Here is an 8,563-nt window from a genome sequence, read left to right as displayed (position 1 = left end):
GAGCTGTGTGTCTCATTATCCTGTCACGTGTGATACCGTCAGCTGTAGCTCAGCACCTACACACATCCTCCCTGCACGTGCTGACGGTGTGGAGGAGGGGGCGGCCCCGGGGTCTCCGCGGCCGGTGGTCCGGGGTTTCCCGCCCTCTCTCCCCGGTGTCCAGGTCACCTCAGGACACTTTAGCCTCCTCTGCTCCAGGTCACGTGACGGCCACATTTTTTCACTGAAGCCTCGCCCAATCAGCGCGTCCAGGGTTACCAAGCGGTGGGCGGGCCTTATAAGCTAGAGCCGTGTGACACGCAATGAGGGGGCGTGGTATGCCCGACGCTGCTCATAGTAGGGCGTGGCTCTATAAATTATATGGTTTAGGGGCGTTTTGCGTGAAAGGGCGGAGCGTGCAGCAGAGGCGGCTGATCGGTGTCGGGAGAGGCAGTGTCGGCACGCAGTCCTCGGAGGAGCAGCGGCAGGAGAGCGGGCGGTGCACGGTAAGCGACGGGAAGGGGGACGGAGGCGCCGCCGCTGCTGCTCAGCACAAAGGGCTGAGAGTCCCGTCATATCACGGTGTCAGCAGCAGCGGCGACGGCGACACAGCAGCTCCGGGCTGTGCGATATATGGCCTGTGTACCGCCTGTATACCGCACTATACCCCACTGTACCGCCTGTGTATACCGCACTGTACCCCACTGTACCGCCTGTGTATACCGCACTGTACCCCACTGTACCGCCTGTGTATACCGCACTGTACCCCACTGTACCGCCTGTGTATACCGCACTGTACCCCACTGTACCGCCTGTATACCCCACTGTACCGCCTGTATACCCCACTGTACCGCCTGTATACCCCACTGTACCGCCTGTGTACCCCACTGTACCGCCTGTGTACCCCACTGTACCGCCTGTGTACCCCACTGTACCGCCTGTGTACCCCACTGTACCGCCTGTATACCCCACTGTACCGCCTGTGTACCCCACTGTACCGCCTGTGTACCCCACTGTACCGCCTGTGTACCCCACTGTACCGCCTGTGTACCCCACTGTACCGCCTGTGTACCCCACTGTACCGCCTGTGTACCCCACTGTACCGCCTGTGTACCCCACTGTACCGCCTGTGTACCCCACTGTACCGCCTGTGTACCCCACTGTACCGCCTGTGTACCCCACTGTACCGCCTGTGTACCCCACTGTACCGCCTGTGTACCCCACTGTACCGCCTGTGTATACCGCACTGTACCCCACTGTACCGCCTGTGTATACCGCACTGTACCCCACTGTACCGCCTGTGTGTACCGCACTGTACCCCACTGTACCGCCTGTGTGTACCGCACTGTACCGCCTGTGTGTACCGCACTGTACCGCCTGTGTGTACCGCACTGTACCGCCTGTGTGTACCGCACTGTACCGCCTGTGTGTACCCCACTGTACCGCCTGTGTGTACCCCACTGTACCGCCTGTGTGTACCCCACTGTACCGCCTGTGTGTACCCCACTGTACCGCCTGTGTGTACCCCACTGTACCGCCTGTGTGTACCCCACTGTACCGCCTGTGTGTACCCCACTGTACCGCCTGTGTGTACCCCACTGTACCGCCTGTGTGTACCCCACTGTACCGCCTGTGTGTACCCCACTGTACCGCCTGTGTGTACCCCACTGTACCGCCTGTGTGTACCCCACTGTACCGCCTGTGTGTACCCCACTGTACCGCCTGTGTGTACCCCACTATACCCCACTGTACCGCCTGTGTATACCGCACTATACCCCACTGTACCGCCTGTGTATACCGCACTATACCCCACTGTACCGCCTGTGTATACCGCACTATACCCCACTGTACCGCCTGTGTATACCGCACTATACCCCACTGTACCGCCTGTGTATACCGCACTATACCCCACTGTACCGCCTGTGTACTGTCTGTATACCCCACTGTACCACCTGTGTATACCGCTGTATACCCCACTGTACCGCCTGTGTATACCGCACTATACCCCACTGTACCGCCTGTATACTGTCTGTATACCCCACTGTACCGCCTGTGTATACCGCACTATACCCCACTGTACCGCCTGTGTATACCCCACTATACCCCACTGTACCGCCTGTGTACTGTCTGTATACCCCACTGTACCGCCTGTGTATACCGCACTGTGCCACCTGTATACCCCACTGTATACTGCCTGTGTGTACCGCCTGTATACCGCACTGTACCATAGCTTTAGTTAGTAAGGCCAAAAACAGTCCATCCAGTTCAGCCTATAAAATAGTCAGAATAAATCCCCAGATCTACGTCCTTCTAAAGAACCTAATAACTGTAAGATACAATATTGTTGCGCTCCGGGAAGACATCCAGGCCTCTCTTGAACCCCTCGACTGAGTTCGCCATCACCACCTCCTCAGGCAGGGAATTCCAGATTCTCACTGCCCTAACAGTAAAGAATCCTCTTCTATGTTGGTGGAAAAACCTTCTCTCCTCCAGACGCAGAGAATGCCTCCTTGTGACCGTCACCTTCCTTGGTATAAACAGATCCTCGGAGAGATATTTGTATTGTCCCCTTATGTACTTATACATGGTTATTAGATCGCCCCTCAGTCGTGTTTTTTTCTAGACTAAATCCTAACTTTGCTAATCTCTCAGCCTGTATACCGCACTGTACCGCACTGTGTGGCGCGTCCCCCGTGTACCAGTGTGTGTTCTCCTGTATACGGCACTGTGTGGCGCGTCCCCTGTGTGCCAGTGTGTGCGTTCTCCTGTATACGGCACTGTGTGGCGCGTCCCCTGTGTGCCAGTGTGTGCGTTCTCCTGTATACTGCACTGTGTGGCGAGTCCGCTGTGTACCAGTGTGTGTGTTCTCCTGTATACGGCACTGTGTGGCGTGTCCCCCGTGTACCAGTGTGTGCATTCTCCTGTATACTGCACTGTGGCGCGTCCGCTGTGTACCAGTGTGTGTGTGTGTTCTCCTGTATACGGCACTGTGTGGCGTGTCCCCCGTGTACCAGTGTGTGCATTCTCCTGTATACTGCACTGTGGCGCGTCCGCTGTGTACCAGTGTGTGTGTGTTCTCCTGTATACGGCACTGTGTGGCGTGTCCCCCGTGTACCAGTGTGTGTGTTCTCCTGTATACCGCACTGTGTGGCGCGTCCGCTGTGTACCAGTGTGTGTTCTCCTGTATACTGCACTGTGTGGCGCGTGCGCTGTGTACCAGTGTGTGTTCTCCTGTATACGGCACTGTGTGGCGCGACCCCGTGTACCAGTGTGTGTGTTCTCCTGTATACTGCACTCTGTGGCGCGTCCGCTGTGTACCAGTGTGTGTTCTCCTGTATACTGCACTGTGTGGCGCGTCCCCTGTGTACCAGTGTGTGTGTTCTCCTGTATACCGCACTGTGTGGCGCGTCCACTGTGTACCAGTGTGTGTGTTCTCCTGTATACTGCACTGTGTGGCGCGTCCCCTGTGTACCAGTGTGTGTGTTCTCCTGTATACCGCACTGTGTGGCGCGTCCACTGTGTACCAGTGTGTGTTCTCCTGTATACGGCACTGTGTGGCGCGTCCGCTGTGTACCAGTGTGTGTGTTCTCCTGTATACTGCACTGTGTGGCGCGTCCCCTGTGTACCAGTGTGTGTGTTCTCCTGTATACCGCACTGTGTGGCGCGTCCACTGTGTACCAGTGTGTGTTCTCCTGTATACGGCACTGTGTGGCGCGTCCGCTGTGTACCAGTGTGTGCGTTCTCCTGTATACTGCACTGTGTGGCGCGTCCCCTGTGTACCAGTGTGTGTGTTCTCCTGTATACGGCACTGTGTGGCGCGTCCACTGTGTACCAGTGTGTGTTCTCCTGTATACTGCACTGTGTGGCGCGTCCGCTGTGTACCAGTGTGTGCGTTCTCCTGTATACGGCACTGTGTGGCGCGTCCGCTGTGTACCAGTGTGTGCGTTCTCCTGTATACGGCACTGTGTGGCGCGTCCGCTGTGTACCAGTGTGTGCGTTCTCCTGTATACGGCACTGTGTGGCGCGTCCCCTGTGTACCAGTGTGTGTTCTCCTGTATACCGCACTGTGTGGCGCGTCCCCTGTGTACCAGTGTGTGTTCTCCTGTGTGGCGCATCCGCTGTGTACCAGTGTGTTCTCCTGTATACCGCACTGTGTGGCGCATCCGCTGTGTACCAGTGTGCGTTCTCCTGTATACTGCACTGTGTGGCGAGTCCCCTGTGTGCCAGTGTGTGTTCTCCTGTATACGGCACTGTGTGGCGCGTGCCAGTGTGTGTTCTCCTGTATACGGCACTGTGTGGCGCGTCCGCTGTGTACCAGTGTGTGCGTTCTCCTGTATACCGCACTGTGTGGCGTGATCTCCAGTATATATGACCTCATCAGTGGTGTATACTGTGTTTGGTGGTCCTGTGTATACCGCACACATGATACAGATCCTGCATATAACGTATATGTACAATATATCACCTGTGTGTGAGCAGGGCCGGCCATATGTGCTGGATACAAGCCGGTGTGATACGTCCCAGTCTGTGCACTGTGTGGCGCGTCCGCTGTGTACCAGTGTGTGCGTTCTCCTGTATACCGCACTGTGTGGCGTGATCTCCAGTATATATGACCTCATCAGTGGTGTATACTGTGTTTGGTGGTCCTGTGTATACCGCACACATGATACAGATCCTGCATATAACGTATATGTACAATATATCACCTGTGTGTGAGCAGGGCCGGCCATATGTGCTGGATACAAGCCGGTGTGATACGTCCCAGTCTGTGCACTGTGTGGCGCGTCCGCTGTGTACCAGTGTGTGCGTTCTCCTGTATACCGCACTGTGTGGCGTGATCTCCAGTATATATGACCTCATCAGTGGTGTATACTGTGTTTGGTGGTCCTGTGTATACCGCACACATGATACAGGTCCTGCATATAACGTACATGTACAATATATCACCTGTGTGTTAGCAGGGCCGGCCATATGTGCTGGATACAAGCCGGTGTGATACGTCCCGGTCTGCGCGCTGAGTATACAGTGGTGTATTGCCTGTGTGCCAGTGTGTGTGATCTTCTGTATATATGACCCCATCAGCGGTGTACGGTGTGACGTGCGGCGGACGCTCCGCACTGTGATACATTGTTGCCAGCAGAGTAACAGATGGCGCTGCCCGTCCTCACTGCTGGATTGTCACCGTGGAGGTGACATCAGCCCGGACTCCTTGCCTCTTCCCATCACTGGTGACTCCCGACCTCTGCCGGTCACATCCTCCTGATGTCATGTAGGATCCGCTGCGACCCCCCCCACTTCGGCGGCTGCAGACATATTAGTGTGGGGTGCACCGGGCTCTTGACGCCCCATCTAGTGAGCGTTCTGTCTATATATGGTTCCTCCTGACTTGCATTTATGGCCTTTCCTTGCAGTGGTCTCCTGATAAGCCCCCCCCTCCCAGTGTCTGCAGCCTATTGTGGTTCTATGAATGGCTGTGTGGAATGTAAACCCCCGACCAGATCCGCCCACTGATCGCATATTGATGAGACCAGATCCGCCCACTGATCGCATATTGATGAGACCAGATCCGCCCACTGATCGCATATTGATGAGACCAGATCCCCCCACTGATCGCATATTGATGAGACCAGATCCCCCCACTGATCGCATATTGATGAGACCAGATCCCCCACTGATCGCATATTGATGAGACCAGATCCCCCACTGATCGCATATTGATGAGACCAGATCCCCCCACTGGTTGCATATTGATGATTTTGCTTAATGACTGGTGTATCCCTCTAAAAAACAGCTCTGATCCATCCAAGGACAGGTGATCGCCAAGACCCCCACCATAGTCAGGGGAGGGTCTCTGATGTCCCCGCTATAATTTTAGGGGGGGTCTCTGTAGAATCGTCTGCATCCAGAAGGGGTTAATCTGGGCGAGCGCTGGTTTCCCTTCTGGTCACTTTGCTGCTTTGCATTCGTTACTTTTTCTGCCATTGTGATGGAAAGTGTCTTCTGTGGCTCCTGATGGGATTTCCATCCTGATGTCTAAATATCCTCCAGAGGACACAACGGCCAGCAGGGACAAGAGGGTCCCTGGGGGGCCACATTCATAATAACCGAGCTGAAGGGCTTCTCCAGCAACAAGCTGTGATATTGTTTGTCGTGTGACCAGGGGGCGACAAATGAGAACATCCGTGTCATGCCGAGAGCTCAAACACGTGGGATCTGAGGGCGCCCCGAGAATTCTGTTTCTTGGTGGCTGACTGATGGTCGGGGGAGAAGTCAACTGCAGATTTCAGACTGCTGACCACATTGTTCTCCCAGACCCATCCCTGTCACCTCCCGATCTGTCACCGTCCCTCTCGGGAGGACATGGGAGCCCCCCGGAGTATGGGAGACTCGGCCCAGAGCATCTATGGACCCCACTAGACATTGCAGCTAAGGGAAAGTCGCAGATTATAGGAGGAAAAAGTGACCAAGTGTGACCGGTTTGCTTGGAAGTTTTTAGTTTTTTTTTTTTTTTTTTGTCTATCCCAGAGACCCCCGTGCGGAGGGGCAGCCCTGTACTCTGGAGGTAGACTATGATCTCGGTGCTGTACCCTTCATTACCGCCCTCGCAGATATACAGGAATTTACGACTCGTTTATGTATCGGTGAGAGGATACATGACGCCTCTGTTTGGGAGGAACGTGCCGAGAATGTGGAGAAATGGCTCCAGCAATGAGGAGCTCTGCGGGCTGTTGCCCCTCTGCGCTGGGCATCAGTGGGGTCCGACCTCGGAGCCGCTGGCACATGTAGATTGGGTGCATCGTTGGGACGGTACGTGCCCTGGCCGGGTGGCACGGATACACGGTGACCCAGTTTTGCGGGTGACTCACGCTGGGTTTTGTGCCTTTTGGCCAAACCTTTGTGCATTACTCATTGTCTGACAGCTTCGATCGCGGTGAAGGATTGTGACACCCGGCCGAAACCCCAGCGCCTCCTAGGAAGGGAAGAAATGGAGATCTGTGCACCCCGCCAATCTGTGCCATTACTACAACCCCCAACATGCTCTCAGGTGGGAGATGACTGGTCCAGCCATTCTGGCAATGTAATACCTCTGCAGCCGCCGCTTACTGAAGGATATACGGTATATACCAGCAGGCGGTGCCCTCGCTCGCGGAATCTCTTCCCGGGTGGTATTCTGCTGTTGCCATGGCAATTTTTCGCTCACCGAAGCGATTATCATGTGGCTCATATGTAACCAGACTCCATTAGCCTGCGTTGACGTGTGCCTTTTTTTCGTTGCAGGGTTGTGTTTATTTTTTTTTTTTTTTTGCTTTCACACTTTTCTATGATGAAGTGTGGAATCTGGTGGAAGATCTGCATTTTGCACATGAGGCTTGTGCACACGTGCAGCAAGCTTTAAGGGTGCGTTCACACAGGATGGAGCCCATGCCGCAGATTTCATCCTTCACAGCCGTGAACGTGCACCTTATTGTCCGGGCTTCATGTAGCTGCCGGCTGCGATGGGGGCAGGGGAGATTTGATTCAGGGATTCCCTCTCCGGTGACGGTGGATAAGCCGTGCCAGCAGTCCATGCCGGTGGACTCTTCTGTTACTCATTAATATTTCCAGAGCTGAAGTCTCCTTTGAAGTGAAGGGATAAATGAGCGGTGGTGACGGCCGGTGCGATTACGGAAGGTGGCGGCACTTGTGTCTCCTGATACCTCATTACCGTACTCCCGTCTGATACATTGTAACGAGCCGTGCACCCATGGATGCGCCGTGGATTTTTGTCCGGAGGAGGCCAGACGCTGCTGCACGTCCATTGGAAGATGTGCTTCTAAGGCGATGTTCACACGCAGCTTTCTTTGCCTCGGCAGCAAAATGTGACTTTCTTAGCAGTAAATTTGCTGCAGTCAAAATGCCCCTTTTTGCTTTTTTCCGGTTTCTGTCCCTCTTTTTGCTTACAGACCACACGTGATTTGTATACAGTACAGGTTTAGTAAATTGTGTGCGTGAGACCTGTGAAATCTCAGCTTTTTCTGATACTTTAAGAGCAATTTCCCCTGCCCCCCGTTAAAAAAGATGCAAAAAAGCGCTGCATGTGCACAGAGCCTAAGAAAACAATGCAGCAAAAAGCTGCGGCCGATCCTTGTGACTGCATGTGGTACTCGCTGTAGAGCCTTCAGCTTTGTCTTCTGCGGATTCTCAGTTTTATTCTTCCCTGAGGATCAATCTTATTCAAAGGGGGAAACCATCAGTTTTTTGGCATAATTTATATTAAAACCACTGCAGAAAGTTACCTGTTGAAGCCAATGGCATCACTTTAGAGGTAAATTCTGTGCTAAAAGTACAGATGTCACAATGATGCCTTCATGTCACTAGTGCGGGGCGGTAATTTACCAGTTCATCCAGCGCCAAGCGCTGCTCTGACTGCAATAGTGCAGCTTAAAGTCCATAAGTGTGACTGGCTGGATCTGGGATAATGAGGATCCCATGGAGGCCCAGGGATGGCGCTGATGGGCAGCGGGCAGTTTCTGCTCCAGCGGCGTCCTCCTGCAGCCGCCTTTTCCCGTCAGGATCTGATTAGCGTAATTACGACTTGGGGATT

At 54.3% G+C, this 8,563-nt stretch overlaps 1 protein-coding gene across 3 annotated transcripts in view; it reads left to right on the top strand.

Moving 5' to 3' along the window:
* The first annotated feature begins 350 nt into the window (after window positions 1-350).
* PTP4A3 (protein tyrosine phosphatase 4A3) overlaps window positions 351-8,563 on the top strand; it is a 65,935-nt gene continuing 57,722 nt past the window's right edge. For 2 of the 3 annotated variants that reach the window (XM_073590422.1, XM_073590420.1), the window contains exon 1: window positions 351-485. The gene's annotated coding sequence lies outside the window, so the exon portion shown is untranslated. The remainder of the gene's footprint in view (window positions 486-8,563) is intronic. The other variant, XM_073590423.1, reaches the window with a different exon arrangement.

The sequence above is a fragment of the Dendrobates tinctorius genome, unplaced genomic scaffold (assembly GCF_039654945.1).
Source record: "Dendrobates tinctorius isolate UK_male_01 unplaced genomic scaffold, ASM3965494v1 ptg000116l, whole genome shotgun sequence".
Classification (NCBI taxonomy): domain Eukaryota; kingdom Metazoa; phylum Chordata; class Amphibia; order Anura; family Dendrobatidae; genus Dendrobates; species Dendrobates tinctorius.
The sequence above is the reverse complement of the archived record's forward strand: the minus strand, read 5'-3'. Positions and strand labels throughout refer to the sequence as shown.